At 42.6% G+C, this 17,412-nt stretch overlaps 1 protein-coding gene across 1 annotated transcript in view; it reads right to left on the bottom strand.

The window, feature by feature from the left end:
- The window catches only part of LOC113461820 (condensin-2 complex subunit H2-like), a 63,859-nt gene that overhangs the window by 23,055 nt on the left and 23,392 nt on the right, over positions 1-17,412 (bottom strand). The window lies entirely within an intron of this gene.

The following is a 17,412-nucleotide window of genomic DNA, read 5'->3' on the forward strand; positions in this document are numbered from 1 at the left end:
CAGAACAAGGGAGTGAAGTGCTGGAACTGCGGGAAGACGGGGCACTTTAGGAGGGACTGCAAATCTCCTAAAGGGAAGCAAGGCAACCACACCGAAGGAGTCAGCAAGGATCTGGCAAATCTTGCTGAAGACGGTGATATGGATGCCCTCGTTTTATCCTTATCTACCTGTGACGAGTCTTGAGTGATAGACTTGGGCGCGTCTTTCCATGCTACATCCCAACGGAAGCTTCTTGGAGGATATGAGAAGGGAGACTTCGGCAAAGTCTACCTAGGGGATGGAGAGCTTTGCACCATACAAGGAAGGGGAAGCGCGGAAGTGAAGTTGATTTCTGGATCTTCACTTGAGCTTGAGGACGTACGGCACGTGCCTCAACTGCAGAGGAATCTGATTTCTATTGGACAGTTGGTGAGCCAGGGGTACAACACTACTTTCACAGCTGATAAGTGGAAGATATCCAGGGGTTCGTTGACGGTGGCTAGTGGCAAGAAGGTTGGGACACTTTATGTCGCCAACGGCACGGAGAACTCTATTGGAGTTGCTGCAGCAGATGTGGACACCAAGTTATGGCATTGTAGACTTGGGCACATGAGTTATCAGGGACTGGAGGTGATGCACCAGTTGGAAAAGCTGCAGGGTCTCAGGAGTGTTGAGATGGACTTCTGTGAGGATTGTGTTCTCGGAAAGCAGAAGCGTGTTTCATTCAACAAAGAAGGTAAACCTCGGAAGCAAGAAAAGCTAGATCTCGTGCACACGGACGTGTGGGGGCCTGCACCAGTTTCTTCCATTGGTGGATCTCAGTACTATGTTACTTTTATTGATGATGCTACTAGGAAGCTTTGGGTGTTCTTCTTGAAGCACAAGTCAGAGGTATTTGGGGTCTTCAGAAGATGGCAGGCGATGGTAGAACTCGAGATAGGAAAGAGGTTGAAATGCCTGAGATCGGACAACGGTGGTGAGTATTGTAGCAGGGAGTTTGAGAACTACTGTGCAGATGCTGGGATCGTCAGGCAGAGGACAGTTCCAGGGACACCACAACAAAATGGAGTTGCTGAAAGGATGAACAGAACTATTAATGATCGTGCCAGGAGCATGAGGATACATGCTGGATTGCCACAGCAGTTTTGGGCGGAAGCAGTTAACACTGCTGCCTACTTGATCAACAGAGGGCCATCAAAGAAACTTGAATTTGGGATTCTTGAGGAAGCATGGACAGCGAAGAAGATTGATTTGGCGCACTTACGAGTATTCGGTTGTACCAGTTATGTCCATGTTGATTCCAGTCAAAGAAGCAAACTAGACGCCAAATCAAAGAAGTGCATTTTTCGTTGGATACGGAGGTCAACTATTTGGGTACCGGCTTTGGGATCCCGAACACAGGAAGATCATTCGTAGTAATGATGTGGTATTCAATGAGAAAATACAGCAGAGCTATGAATTAGAAACAAAACCTGTTGAGCTGTGTTTTGTGGATCCTGAAGAGGAGTCTACAAATTCTGGTCAGAAGACTCAGTCAGAGCAAGAACCTGAAGCATTGACACCCCCTCCACAACTAAGAAGGTCCACTCGTAGTACTCATGGGAAGCCTCCTCAAAGGTATGATGGGACTCTTAGTTATTTGTTGCTCACAGATAATGGCGAACCTGAATGCTTCACGGAGGCATTGGAGGTTGATACCAGGAAGGAGTGGGAGTTGGCCATGGATGATGAGATGAAGTCATTGGAGCAGAATCAAACGTGGGATTTGGTGGATCTGCCCAAGGGAAAGAAAGCACTGTCAAACAAATGGGTTTACAGGCTGAAGGAAGAACAGGGTGGGAAGAAGCGGTACAAGGCCAGGCTGGTTGTAAAAGGATTTCAGCAGAGAGCAGGTATCGACTTCACAGAGATTTTTTCTCCTGTAGTCAAGATGAGTTCTATTCGAGCGGTGCTGAGCATAGTGGCAGTAGAGGATCTTCACTTAGAGCAGCTTGATGTGAAGACGGCCTTTCTCCACGGAGATCTCGATGAGGAGATATATATGCAGCAGCCGGAGGGATACATTGCAGCTGGCACGGGTGACTTAGTCTGCAAATTAAAGAAAAGCCTCTATGGTTTGAAACAGGCACCCAGACAATGGTATCTCAAGTTCGATAGTTACATGCTTGAGATAGGATACAGGAGATGTCAGGAGGATCACTGCTGCTACTTTCGGGACTTCGGTACATCTTACATTATCTTGCTATTGTATGTTGATGACATGTTAGTTGCAGGAGCTAGCATGCATGAGATTGCAAAATTGAAGCTGAAGCTGTCAAGAAAATTTGCAATGAAGGATCTAGGAGCAGCGAAACAGATCCTTGGTATGCGGATCAGCAGAGATAGGTCTAAACATATCCTCAGACTATCTCAGGCGGAGTACATCAGCCGAGTACTCAGGAGATTCTGCATGGAGGGTGCCAAACCTGTTGGCACACCGCTGGGTGCCCATTTTAAGCTTTCAAAAGGGCAAAGTCCGAAGACGCGGGTGGAGGAACTCAATATGTCAAAAATCCCGTATGCATCGGCGGTGGAGAGCTTGATGTACGCTATGGTGTGTACGAGACCAGACATTGCTCAAGCAGTGGGAGTTGTGAGTCGCTTTATGAGCTGCCCAGGTTTGGAGCATTGGCGCGCGGTCAAATGGATACTGAGGTATCTGAGAGGCACTGAGCACATGTCATTGTGCTATGGAGGTTCTGAGATCCGGTTACAGGGCTCTGTGGACTCAGACATGGCAGGGGACTTGGATGGCAGGAGGAGCATGACAGGGTACTTGTTCACCTTGGGCAGTGGAGCCGTCAGTTGGATTTCCAGGTTGCAACCAGTTGTTGCATTGTCGAGTACGGAGGCGGAGTATGTGGCAGCCACAGAGGCGTGCAAGGAACTAATATGGCTTCAAGGCTTGATGAAGGAGCTTGGGAAGGAACAGAAGGATTGCATGTTATATTCAGATAGTCAAAGTGCAATTCATCTGGCGAAGAATTCAGCTTTCCATTCAAGGACGAAGCATATTGACATACGGTACCACTTCGTGAGGTCATTGCTCGAGCAGGGACTTGTCAAGTTGGAGAAGATTCATACAAGTCAGAATCCTGCGGATATGTTGACAAAGGTCGTCACGGTGGAGAAGCTGAGGAGTTGTTCAGCTTCTGCTGGTCTTCATGCTTGAAGACGTTGAGGAGGCATCGTACCGATTTCACTAGGATGATCCAGTTTCAGTGTGAACACAGAGGAGAACCAAGTAACAAGAGGATATACCCAAGGTCTCCAAGTGGGAGATTGTTGGGGTATGTGGAGACCATTGGTGATGAAGAGAATTGAAGGAGAATTAATTCTGCATAGTTCTGTCTGGCGGACTGTCAGAGTCGACTCGAGCTACAGTCGAGTCGACTCGGGAACAGTCGAGTCGACTCGAGACCCGTCGAGTCGACCCGAGAGGAGAAAAGCCCAAAAAAAACCATATTTCTGTCTGAACTGTCAGAGTCGACTCGAGCTACAGTCGAGTCGACTCGAAGCACAGTCGAGTCGACCCGAGATCGTGCCAGTTATACTGGAAGTTGTCCAGACGTGCCAGAGCCGACTCGAACTTCAGTCGAGTCGACTCGAGCTCGCGGGAAATCATACGGATGAGTTTTTTCTTTTGGTGTTTTTTGGCGTTTCGACGGCTATGATCATCTGAAGGTCTTGAGACTATATATAGGGCTCATGAGAGCCCTAGGATATGGAATTTTACCGTATATTTGAGAGAGACTCTTGTTTGTGAGGCTAGGGTTCTAGAGAAGAATAGGATTGAGATCCTACTTCTTGTGCAAAGAAAATTCTGTGTGAATCTCTTGTAGATCGATCGCTTGTGATCGTTCGGGTGTGTGTTATCTCTGTAATCAGTTTATCCTAATTGAGATTTGGAGCGGTGGAGGACGTAGGCTACTTGTAGCCGAACCTCGTTACATCTTTGTGTTTGCTTTGCTATTTTCTTCCTTCTTCTTCCTTTGGTTTGATAATCCGTTGCGGTGCTCAAGTGTTTTACCCTACTGATACCAGGGGTAATCTTTTGCCCTTCGCAGCGGAAGCGAAGTGGTGATCCTTGAGTCCGGTGTCGAGGGAGCGAGAGAGTGCTTATCCGTTCGTTTCTCTCTTTGCTTGTCCGACGTTGGTGGCGGCGTCGGTGTGAGTGGGTTCCGGCGCAGGCGCTGACAACAGGCCTCGGCAGTGCCGGCGATGCGCCATGGCCGGCAACGGCTGGCCGGAATGGAAGTGGAAGAAGTCGCACAGGGGCTCGGCTTCTCCATCAATCCGGCGGATTACCGGCCGTATTCCCAAAGAAACAATGGCCCTTAGACAAAGGAGAAGGAGGAGAGGGACCTTACCTCGTCTCCGGTGAGCTTCTCCGGCAAGCCCGACGGCGAACAACCCAAGCCTCTCACGGATCGCCTAGAACTCCAAATCTCTCTCTCCGCCCCCTTTTTTTTTTGAAAGGATCTCTCGGTTGGTGCCCTAGGAAGAGAGGGAGGAGGTCTTGGAAGAGAATTGGCCCAAAATAGTAGGGTTTGATCCCCTCCTAAATCTCTCCTTCCGGTGGATTCGGGAGGAGGGGAAAAATTCCCGAAACAGGGGAGGGAGAGCATTCAATCGGAAGACTCCCTCCCCTTTTTCTTTCACATGTTGGGCCGCCCTTGCTCAGAGGCCGGCCCAACTCAAACGTGGCCTTTACAACTGCAGGGGGATATAGATATTCTAACTTGATTGATAGTGGCAGTACTGAAAACTTCGTGTCTCGATACATGGTTGATAAACTAAAGATACCTACACAAAAGCTTCATAAACCATATAAGGTATTTTAGTTTATAGAGGGAGTTGGGGTTTCGGTCACCCACAAGTGTCTAGTAGAGTTTTTCATTGGAGAACGATACCAAGATCAGGTATGGTGTGACACTATGCCATGGAGGTGTGCTACGTATTGTTAGGTAGGCCTTGGCAGTACGATAGGAAGACCCAGCATGATGAAGAAAAGAATACATATTCCTTTGTGAAAGATAAAATGAATATCACACTCTATCCACAAAAGGAGTTGTATGGCTATAACATGAAAAATTCTGTAAAAGAAAAAGGCAAAGAACCTACTCAAAGGGCCTTGATTCTAAATTCAAAATCTTTTAAGGCTGGACTGAAAAAGAGCTCAGTAGTTTGTTAGGAAAAGGAAAAGGCCCAGAATACAAGCTTGTACACCCCGGTGTCTATTCCTAGTGGCCCTTGGGAAGATATCACCATGGACTTCATTGTACGACAACCCATGACGGCTAGGAAGGTTGATTCGATTTTTGTTGTGGTGGACCGGTTTTCAAAAATGGCACATTTCATTCTATGTAGGAAAACATCTGATGCATCTCATATACCACATTTATTTTTTAAAGAAATTGTTAGACTGCATGGTATTCCAAGATCATTCACATTTGATAGAGACACAAAATTTACTAGTTATTTTTGGAAAACTCTTTGGAGAAAATTAGGAACAAAACTAAACTTCAGCGGTGCTTATCACCCCCAAACAGATGGTCAGATAGAGGTAGTGAATCGTACACTCGGTAACATGCTTAGATGTTTGGTTAGTGAGCGTCCTACTCAGTGGGATCTGATTTTAGCACAGGCTGAATTTGCATACAACAGTTCTATGAATCGTACTATTGGTAAGTCTCCATTTGAAATCTAAGGTTTTTCTATTCCACACATACTGGATCGTGCTTCCATTCCCTATCATGGTCGAATAAGTGCCGAAGTAGAGAACAATATTGAGCAGGTCCGTCACATCCAGCTGGAAGTCCATCAGCGCTTGCTTGACTCCAGTGCTAGGTATAAGGATGATGCTGACCATAATCGTAGGGAGATTCACTTTGTAGAGGGCGATCTGGTCATGGCCTATTTCAGGAGAGAGATTTTCATTGGGTAATTATAGCAAACTCAGCCCGCGAAAGTATGGTCCATTCCGCATATGTCGAAAGCTAGGGAAGAACGCCTATTTATTGGAGCTTCCAGACAATGTCCAGAATTCCCCAATTTTCAATGTTGCCGACCTGTACCAGTTCTATGAAGATCCACCAGAGGCGGTTGCAGTTCCAGATCTACCCAGCACCAGTTCAGAGTCCAGTTTTTATGAGGGTATTAAGGATATTCTTGACGTGGGAGCAGTAGACACTAAGTGTGGGCAGTACCGCAGATTTCTTGTGCGTGGGGAAGGGAGACCTATGTTAGACAGTTTATGGATCAACGAGGACGAGTTGAGGCGCCAGAGACCTGATTTGTTGTAGTGCATACGAGGCCTACTCGTCAGGAGTCGAGCTCTTTCCAGTTGTAGAAAACTAATGTAGTCTCAAGACTTCATCTTATACATAGTTTATATTTTTTTGTTGTTTCTGTGTTTTCCATCCAAAGCCATATTTAGGCTTGGATTTTGAGTCGAGTCATGTACTAGTACTGCCAAGCAAAAAGAGTCTACCTAGGTGTGATAAAAAGCCTAACCCAACTCCAAACTTCCACACTTTAATTGCTTGAACCTTAGCCTTTCTTCAATGCCCACAGTCATCACTCATCTCTAGGAACGGAGAAGGATGGATGATAGTCTTGAAAATAGAATTGTGCATGAATGGAAGAAGGGGGGAAAGAAGTTAGAAAAGAGAAAAAAATACAGAAATCTGCAGAAAACAACACAGAAAAAAATACTGTTCATGTGAATAGTAACCCGACCCGTTACTGTTACGGAATAGTAACCCGACCCATTACTGTTCACGAAATAGTAACCCGACCCAGTTACTATTCACGGAACAGTAACCCAACCTATAAAAAGACAGGACAAGAACCAAAAAAAAAAAGAGAAGAAACTCTAGAAAGGTGAGTGCCACCGTGGGCGAAGCCCTGAAAAACTCTTTTTCTTCCACTTTCATCCTACTTCTTGACCTATTTCTTCTTGAAGCCACCTTCTTGACCCCGTCATCCTTCATCTCGATACTTTAGTGGAGTACGGCCTAAAGATTCTTATTGGATTGGAGGGACCAAACTCGCAGAAGTAATTATCCGACTAATTCTATCACCATCTTTTGCCCAACCCTTGTTTCTTCATCCATCAATCATTATCTCCACCCATCATCATTACCATCGTTGCCATCTATTACATCCTTCGAACCCGAATTTACTGGCAGTAATTTTTTTTATTGTTCTATTGTAGTTATTTTCAGTTTGCTGCAGTAATCATATTTCATTAATTAGGCTTTATTAATAAGATATCTATCATGTCCTGTTTTGCGTTCACATACCTCTATGATGATCTTTTGGGATGATGAGTATTTGCTGAAGTATCTAATCAATCGCACCATAATTGATTATTATGAAATCAATCTACACCTATAGTAATCGATTATAGGTTGCATCAGATATGCAACGGTCTCTCAAAGAAAAGAAATGACACAAAAGGTTAAAAGGATATGGATAAATGAAATGCATGCCAGATGGAGCAACATGCAAAAAATGCACAATAGAGGAGAGAGAAAGGAGAGGGAAGAAAACAATGGATGATGGTCTGACTTATGAGGTCGTGCACTGCTTTTTTATCATAAAACAATGAGGGCAATCTGTAAGGACCCGTGTGGGCGTGTGTTTAGTTTCACATCGGTTATTTGCCGGAAAAATCTTGAGTACTTATATAGAACTAAGAAATCCAAAAAATATTTTTCAGCTAGTTTTTTTGAATGAGATCCTGCATTGTGATAAATTATATCAGACTGAACTCAAGCCATAACCTATGTGGACAAGGGTACATTGCAGCACCGGTTCATGGAGGCTGACCACTGGCCGATCGTGACGCTTGTTAACACCATAGACGATGGTCTAACTTATGAGACTATGCACCGCTTTTTTGTTATAAAATGAGGGAAACCAAAAGGCCAGCTTCTATGTATATTCCTTGAGAGGTCTCCTTCATTTTACCCATTATACCATTATTGGCCTGATTTGATGAGGTCCAAAGTAGTGGTTAAAGTGATTACTATATAACTTATGGTAAAACCAACCAATAACAAATAAAGATTAATAGTCCTTCCAAGCTTGGGATAGCTTTCAACTGGTTCCCTTCATTTTGATTTCTTATATGGGCACGTCGATCAACAAGGTATTAGCAAATATAAGCTTGGAAGATTCGTTGACTATACAAATTGCAGGTTATTATCACAATATACCTACCAAAGACCACTAAATCTTTTTTGAGGGGACCAAGGACCATTAATTCAAAGCTTCATTTCTTTAATATGAGCCATCAACGATGTGACTTCAGAAGTTGCATAAACAATTGCTCAGTACTCAAACTTTTAGGTCATTAGGTCCTCCCTTTGAGGGCACAATAACCTCTAGTTGATATTCTATCTATTCAAGTTTTCTCTCGAGGTTTCCTGCACGGAGATCCTACATAAATCATCCATAAAAAGGGCATTTTTCAAATCTAAAATGAAGCCCATAGAAGGATGATAACTCAAACAAAGTTGAGCTTTTTCAGCAAAGAAAATTAGTAAAAATATTTCATACCATGTACTCATATAGAATCTTCTTCTTCTAGACGAGTTTTCAGACTTCCCACAAAATTCTAAGATAAATCTAGCAATGCATATCCAAACCAACAGCTTGCTTTTCTAGTTTCATTGAAATGAGGGTTTAATAACTCTTCTTGCATCATTATCTTCTACCCTTCCAACGAAAAGGCATCAAGAAAATATTTTGGATTAAAAGGGTACAATGCATGGACAAATTGATACCAGTTGGTTGATTTATGGAATGAAACAAATGAGGCATGCAAGTTTATTTGCCTTTATGCTGAGCATTAGGAACCTAAAAATCTTTGGACCCATTGAACTAGAAGTCAATGGAGTTAATTAGCAAGAAAATTTTCAATACCACGTACTTTCCTTCCAAATCAATAAGGGAATATTTTGATCGGTTTCTTCAATTTTGAAAATAAACCATGCAATAGCACGTATCCTGTAGGATAGTGATTACGGGTGTCGGTCCACAGGGATTGGAGAATAAGTTATTTTTCCTAATTAAATAATTACTTCAAAGGGCATAAGCTAGAGTAAATGATAGAAACTAAGAATTAATATGGATGTAGTAGTATGAAATATCTATGGAGAGAGGTGTTTAGGGCTAGAATCCACCGATGGATTCGTAAGTGTGATGCTTTCAATGACTTAGATGCGTGTATGATCTGATTGCTCTTAACTATAAGTTAAGGCAATCATACAAAAAGTTGAAATCTAACCCACAGTATGAGTCATCTAAATCTGGTACAAACCATCTTCTCTAAGGATAGGCATGGTCTGTCCTATTTAGCATGATCCATCTGATGATTAATTTCTCAAAGATAAATTCGATAGTTGCATAGCAATCTCCTCCAAACCACAGGTAATGGATTCGATTTCGATAAACTAGGTTAATTCATGCAAAGACTTTCTACAAGATAAACATCTTACACAAATTAAACAAGACATTTTAAGATCATATTTCATTGAGTATGCAACTGTCTTACAACGCTAAAAATCAAAGAAATGCAACATAAATACTCATCCATGGCGACTTTGATCGGCTTGCTGAGATGCTCCACGCCATCCGCATCATTTTCTTTCCTAATTGATCCGCTCCCAGCCTCCCTCCATTCTCTTTTTTTTTAAATTTCTTTTCTCTCCTTCCCCCGAAATAGGGTCTCCCCTGTTTCTTTCGAACCCAGCTCCCCCCCCACCCTTTCCGATGGCCACCCTCCTTTTAATCTCCCCGGGCGCTGGTTCAGTGTGGAATAAAATCATATCTTCCCCGATTTTGGGCGTGCGGATGGAAGGGAAGGAGCTGGACGTGCTGAATCTCGGATCTCGCTCGGAACGGCAGCTGTGATGAGGCGGGGATGCAGGCGGATGCCTGATGCGTGGCTAGCTGGAGACGTGAAGCATGCCGGTGCCGGCACGATCTCTGCTGATCTGGTCGCGATTGGGAGCTGAAATCTGGGACATCTCGGCTGTGGAAGGAAATCCGGATGGCCGGAGATGTGCTGCAGACTTGAATCGCGCCATGGATGCATTGAAGACGCTTCGGACGAACGCCTGATTCGCTGGCTGCATCGCGGGATGAGAGGAGATCTGGGAGGATCTGGAATGCTGGGACTCTTCTTGGAATGAATTCGGGAGGAAATGAGGATCGGTGAAGCGGAGGGGGTCTCGGCTGGGATGCTGGGACGCGATGAACGGAGTGGGGAGAGGATGGATTCTAGAATCGGCTGGGAGGAAGATGATGCTTAACTCGCGGATGCTGGGAGGATTGCATCGTGGGATGAAGAGGAAGAGGCGGGGTCATCCGGGATTTGGGATCTTGAATCCGGAGGAGACGCGGACGGTGATGGTGAGAATCGGGAGGCTGGGTCGATTTGGAAATCTCCCTTGTTTCAGTGCTGCATTGGGGCCGGCTGGGAGGGAGATGAGCTTTGTTTTGAAGCAAAGGAAAAAAGTGTGGATTTGAGCCTGGGAGATTTGCTGGATACGGGGGATGATGAATCGCATGAGGATTCATCTGGGAAGCTTGGATTGGCTTGGATAGTGGAGAAAATCTGGGAAGGATAGGGAAGGATGGGAGATGATCCGAAACAGGGGAAGAGAAGAGGAGAAGAATGATGCGGAAGAATAATACGGGCGTGAGTGAATTTCATTATTATTTTTTTAGAGAGGTGGTTGGGGTCCACTCGGGTAGGTTGGGAGGGCTCTGTTTTGCTATGTTGGGAAGCCTGGTGCACACGGGAAAGATGACGTGGACAAAGGAATGGATAGCTTCATGCACATGTGGAAGAAAGTAATCCACACATGAAACAGATTGGGACTAATTCGTGAATGAGGTGACTCGACCTGCACACACATTAGACTAAATCGATATAGAAAATTAAACCAAACTTGAATTACCTCTAATAATTTATTAAAATGAAATGACGAAAGAAAACACATTTTCTTCTGTTAATATTTAAAATATGTGTATAACAATAATAATAAGTGCTATGTAAAATAGATAAATTTGTACATTATTTAGCACTTATCACATGCCCAAACCTACATTTTGCTAGTCCTCGAGCAAAATAGAAGAGAAATTAACTCACTTTCGCAGGAATTGCGATTGCATTTACCATATGCAACAAGGCTTTAAACCCCTAGGTTACCCTAGTGGACGAGTTATAGTCTCGTGAGGGTTTCCAGTGAAGATACCCACAAACTTCAATATTAAAATAAATCATTTATTGTTATGATTATTTTTTTATTTTTTTTATTTATTTTTTATTTTATTTTATTTTTTTATCGGTTGATCTATGAAGTGAAAATCAAATTCCAAATGCATACTAGCTAAGAATTTCAAAAAATCCTTTTTTTTAAATTAAAATCTAATTTAAGATACATAAATGATAAGAATTTCAAAGCACACACGGTTTTTTTACTAAATCAGCCCAAATTCTAAGTTAGTATGCAATCTAAGTTAAAGTCATTAAGTTTCCGTTTAGGAAGTTGTAAGACTCATTTATACTGGAGTGCTCGGTGAAATCTGGACCGTACACAAGCTAAGAGTTCGGATCTCCAAAATATTGCTAATACTAGTAGTTTCCAAGGATTGGTAGAAAAGACCTGCTCACTGATTCAAAATCATCTTATCTGCAGGATTTCGAGAGTTGTGGATATTTACTTTAGTACCTCACGGGCTTTATCTGTAATATTTCAGTTTACTCGAATTTTTACAACGACGGCTTTCACACTATTGTCTTTTTCAAGGTCAATACAGAGTTTTTTTTTATAAAAGATATATAAATTGTGCACTTTTACTCTTGTGGTAATTTCTCTGTGTAACGAGCAGTCAGTCGACAACTCTTACACCAGTTGGCATAAGGTGTCTGGCATCAAGACTCCCCTACGGACTTATGCTTGGAGTCCTCATCACAAGCCCACTTGACCTTTGACAATAGGTAGCCCTTTTCGATGTTCCTGACTAAATCTATTTTTATTGATGATTTTTTTTTTGGAATTAGATAAGTATGATTCATCAGGGTCCAAGGTTGCTACTACACTATCAACATATTGTCGAGCCTAGACTTTAGAAGGGTCGGCCAGTGTGTAGTGAAATTCCAAAGTATTAATTAGCTTACAACTCCCTAAGAGAGACTCAATAAAAAGAACTTAAATTTGTATTACTTCCAACTAGTCATTGGGCTTTTTAGATTTTATATATCTTGTGTATTTATCATTCTCGCATAAATATATAGAAATTAGGTTTTTTAAAAACAAAAACTTTTTTTTTAGTTTTTAAATTTTTTATTATTATTATTTATTATTATTTTATAAAAATCTGAAAATGAACACATTTTTTCTATTTTTTTTTGGATGAAAATCAAGATGAATACCCCCAAACCTAAACCTAACATTGTCCTCAATGTTAAAGAAATATAAGAGAATTGGGTTGCCTCCCAACAAGCGCTAAGTTTATTGTCTTCAGCCAGACACAGTGCATCCTTAATTATTTTGGTAAACAGGGTTCGTCAAATTAAGGGATTCGATCAATTGCCCGTCGGCAACATAGTCCACATAAGGTTTTAACCTTTGGCCATTGACTTTTAAAACATGTCCACCATTGAGGTGTTGGATCTCTACTGCACCATAAGGAGAAACCTTTTTCACTATGAATGATCCATCCCACCTAGAGCGAAGTTTACCCGGAAAGAGTCGCAACTTAGAATTGAATAGCCAAACCTTTTGACCAGGTTCAAAGGACTTACAGTTAATGGTTTTATCATGAAAAGCCTTAGTCCTTGCTTTATAAATTTTAGCACTTTCATAGGCCTCATTGCGCAACTCTTCAAGTTCACTTAGTTGGAGTTTTCGGTTAGGACCAGCTGCTGTCTCAGGTAATCTAATGCAAGATGAGAAAGTGTAAATGGTGGGAGTAAAGTACCCCCTCAGGAGTTTGGGTTGTTCTTCAGCCATCTCAGGAGGTGGGGATGATTCTAATGTTCTGATCTCAGCTCGAATATTTCTAAGGGTCCGTTTTATTTCAGGATCAAAAGATAATAGGTCACGTACTCTAGAACGACTCCCTTGCATACACTAGTACTTGATCAGTCAAGCATGCAATAAAAGAACAACACATCAATCCTTGTATTTGTCCTAAAATCATTAGACAGCTCCTAACTGGTTTGAAGAGGGCACCTAAGCCTCCAATCCGGTCTAATGAACCGAGTTGACCAGGTAAGCTCCCAGATAAGTGGAGGGGTCACGATGCGTTCGCAAAGGTCCCACTTAAAACCCACTTGCCTCGAACAGATGAACTGTCTCCCTTATAGGGACAAAGCTTGCCTAGACATCAACTAAGCCACCGAGCGAAATTGGTGCAACTTTTGGTGATCTTCGTCCTATTGAGCTCGAATGTCCCTAGGAGCCAACGTCTAATTGATTTTAATTAAAGTGACACTATGTGAGATTGAGTTCACCTAAGTTGGGCAAGAGTTCGGTGATGAAATCCGGCTCTTATCTTGTTGGGGTGATTGCCCTTACTATGTGCGGATTAATTTGTGTATGTGTATCAGGCATGCATTCACACTTTTGCTAAAATTAAAATCATACAATCACCATAATAATTTCAAGCTAATTGAGAATCAATTTAAACAAGAAAGATTTAGAGGTTACCAAATGGAATTTCCCCAGCAATTAAATTTTTTTTTTTTTTTAGGCAAACCTCTACAGCATTCCTTTTCCAGCAGTTCTCCTTTTGATCATCCCAGATTTTGTCGATTCCTGATCAAATAGTATAAAAAGAAAAATTAAAAATTAGTGAGAGAGAAAGAGGAGATAAGAAAAGTAACAATAATAAAAAATAATTTTTATTTTATTTTAGATATATATTTTTTTTGAAAGTTTTTTTTAATTAATTAATTTTTATTTTATTTTTTAATGATAGGAAAAATAACTATGCTAGCAATCCCCGAAAACGGCGCCAAAAATTGATCGGTTCTTTCAATTTTGAAAATAAACCACGCAATAGCACGTATCCTATAGGATAGTGATTACGGGTGTCGGTCCACAGGGATTGGAGAATAAGTTATTTTTCCTAATTAAATAATTACTTCAAAGGGCATAAGCTAGAGTAAATGATAGGAAAAATAAATTTGTAAAATAGAAAATACATTTTCTTCTGTTAATTAATTTTTATTTTATTTTTTAATGATAGGAAAAATAACTATGCTAGCAATCCCCGGAAACGGCGCCAAAAATTGATCGGTTCTTTCAATTTTGAAAATAAACCACGCAATAGCACGTATCCTATAGGATAGTGATTACGGGTGTCGGTCCACAGGGATTGGAGAATAAGTTATTTTTCCTAATTAAATAATTACTTCAAAGGGCATAAGCTAGAGTAAATGATAGAAACTAAGAATTAATATGGATGTCGTAGTATGAAATATCTATGGAGAGAGGTGTTTAGGGCTAGAATCCACCGATGGATTCGTAAGTGTGATGCTTTCAATGACTTAGATGCGTGTATGATCTGATTGCTCTTAACTACAAGTTAAGGCAATCATACAAAAAGTTGAAATCTAACCCACAGTATGAGTCATCTAAACCTGGTACAAACCATCTTCTCTAAGGATAGGCATGGTCTGTCCCATTTAGCATGATCCATCTGATGATTAATTTCTCAAAGATAAATTCGATAGTTGCATAGCAATCTCCTCCAAACCACAGGTAATGGATTCGATTTCGATAAACTAGGTTAATTCATGCAAAGACTTTCTACAAGATAAACATCTTACACAAATTAAACAAGACATTTTAAGATCATAATTTCATTGAGTATGCAACTGTCTTACAACGCTAAAAATCAAAAAAATGCAACATAAATACTCATCCATGGCTTCATCAAACCCTTAAACCAGGATTCAGCCACTCATGATGCTTGGCGACTTTGATCGGCTTGCTGAGATGCTCCACGTCATCCGCATCATTTTCTTTCCTAATTGATCCGCTCCCAGCCTCCCTCCATTTTCTTTTTTTTTTTAATTTCTTTTCTCTCCTTCCCCCGAAACAGGGTCTCCCCTGTTTCTTTCGAACCCAGCTCCCCTCCCCCCCCCCCCCCCCCCCCCCCCTTCCTTTCCGATGGCCACCCTCCTCCTTTTAATCTCCCCGGGCGCTGGTTCAGTGTGGAATAAAATCATATCTTCCCCGATTTTGGGCGTGCGGATGGAAGGGAAGGAGCTGGACGCGCTGAATCTCGGATCTCGCTCGGAATGGCAGCTGTGATGAGGCGGGGATGCAGGCGGATGCCTGATGCGTGGCTAGCTGGAGACGTGAAGCATGCCGGCACGATCTCTGCTGATCTGGTCGTGATTGGGAGCTGAAATCTGGGACATCTCGGCTGTGGAAGGAAATCTGGATGGCCGGAGATGTGCTGCAGACTTGAATCGCGCCATGGATGCGTTGAAGACACTTCGGACGAACGCCTGATTCGCTCTCTGCATCGCGGGATGAGAGGAGATCTGGGAGGATCTGGAATGTTGGGACTCTTCTTGGAATGAATCCGGGAGGAAATGAGGATCGGTGAAGCGGAGGGGGTCTCGGCTGGGATGCTGGGACGCGATGAACGGAGTGGGGAGAGGATGGATTCTAGAATCGGCTGGGAGGAAGATGATGCTTAACTCGCGGATGCTGGGAGGATTGCATCGCGGGATGAAGAGGAAGAGGCGGGGTCATCCGGGATTTGGGATCTTGAATCCGGAGGAGACGCGGACGGTGATGGCGAGAATCGGGAGTCTGGGTCGATTTGGAAATCTCCCCTGTTTCAGTGCTGCATTGGGGCCGGCTGGGAGGGAGATGAGCTTTGTTTTGAAGCAAAGGAAAAAAGTGTGGATTTGAGCCTGGGAGATTTGCTGGATACGGGGGATGATGAATCGCATGAGGATTCATCTGGGAAGCTTGGATTGGCTTGGATAGTGGAGAAAATCTGGGAAGGATAGGGAAGGATGGGAGATGATCCGAAACAGGGGAAGAGAAGAGGAGAAGAATGATGCGGAAGAATAATACGGGCGTGAGTGAATTTTATTATTATTATTTTAGAGAGGTGGTTGGGGTCCACTCGGGTAGGTTGGGAGGGCTCTGTTTTGCTATGTTGGGAAGCCTGGTGCACAAGGGAAAGATGACGTGGACAAAGGAATAGGTAGCTTCATGCACATGTGGAAGAAAGTAATCCACACATGAAACAGATTGGGACTAATTCGTGAATGAGGTGACTCGACCTGCACACACATTAGACTAAATCGATATAGAAAATTAAACCAAACTTGAATTACCTCTAATAATTTATTAAAATGAAATGACAAAAGAAAATACATTTTCTTCTGTTAATATTTAAAATATGTGTATAACAATAATAATAAGTGCTATGTAAAATAGATAAATTTGTACATTATTTAGCACTTATCACATTTGTTTTCTGATTTTTGGATATTAGACAAACAGATGATCTACCAGCCATATGTCAACCCTTGAATCCACTATTCATATTGCCATGTGGGAATAAGGTCAGCCTGGTTGGAATAACCAATATATTCCAAGAAGATTGAGTAGGAGGAAGTCTTATTAAACTAGCTCAGATTGGACCAGTGGAGGTCAAATCATAGTTTGTTGAACCATGCCAAACTGGTTAGTTCGTAGCGTACCGAACCAGACCGGTCAATTGCCGGCATGGTTCATTACCTCGGTTCAAATTGGAGGGAGTGGGAGGAGACAGAGAGAGAAAGAGATAGAAAGAAGGGGGGAGGCATAGAGAGAGATTGAGAGAGAGGAAGGAAGGCCACAAGAGAGAAAGGCCAATGAGGGCTCCCCTATTTCAAAAGGAAATAAAGGAGGCCTTTGTTAAATTCGAAATGAAGTCGGCAACTGGCTGAAGCCGACAAACCAATTGCCGATATTACTTCAAAACCGGCAAATTAAAAAAGGCTCCGTTGTTTTGTTTCAAAACATGGGAGGCCTCATCAGCCTTTCTCTGCACCTCCCTCTCTCTCTCTATCCCCCTCCCTCTCCCTCTCTCCCTCTCCCTTCCTTCCACCCTCTCCCTCTCCCTCCCTCTTTTCTCTATTTTCCTCTCTCTCCTTCTCCCTCTCCCCCTCGCTCTCTAGCTCTCCTTTGTCGGTACGTCCCATAACAACACGACACGAACGCATGCTATACCGTGCCAATCACGGACCAATACGGGTCCTGGCACTGGTTCGGTGAACCTAGGGTCAAATCATCTCATTCATCAACAAATGCAATCAAGAAAGGCATTTTGCAAATGGTTATTAGAATGTAAAGC

The sequence above is a fragment of the Phoenix dactylifera genome, chromosome 9 (assembly GCF_051530095.1).
Source record: "Phoenix dactylifera cultivar Ajwa chromosome 9, Ajwa_hap1_PhDact_Kaust_v1.1, whole genome shotgun sequence".
Taxonomy (NCBI): domain Eukaryota; kingdom Viridiplantae; phylum Streptophyta; class Magnoliopsida; order Arecales; family Arecaceae; genus Phoenix; species Phoenix dactylifera.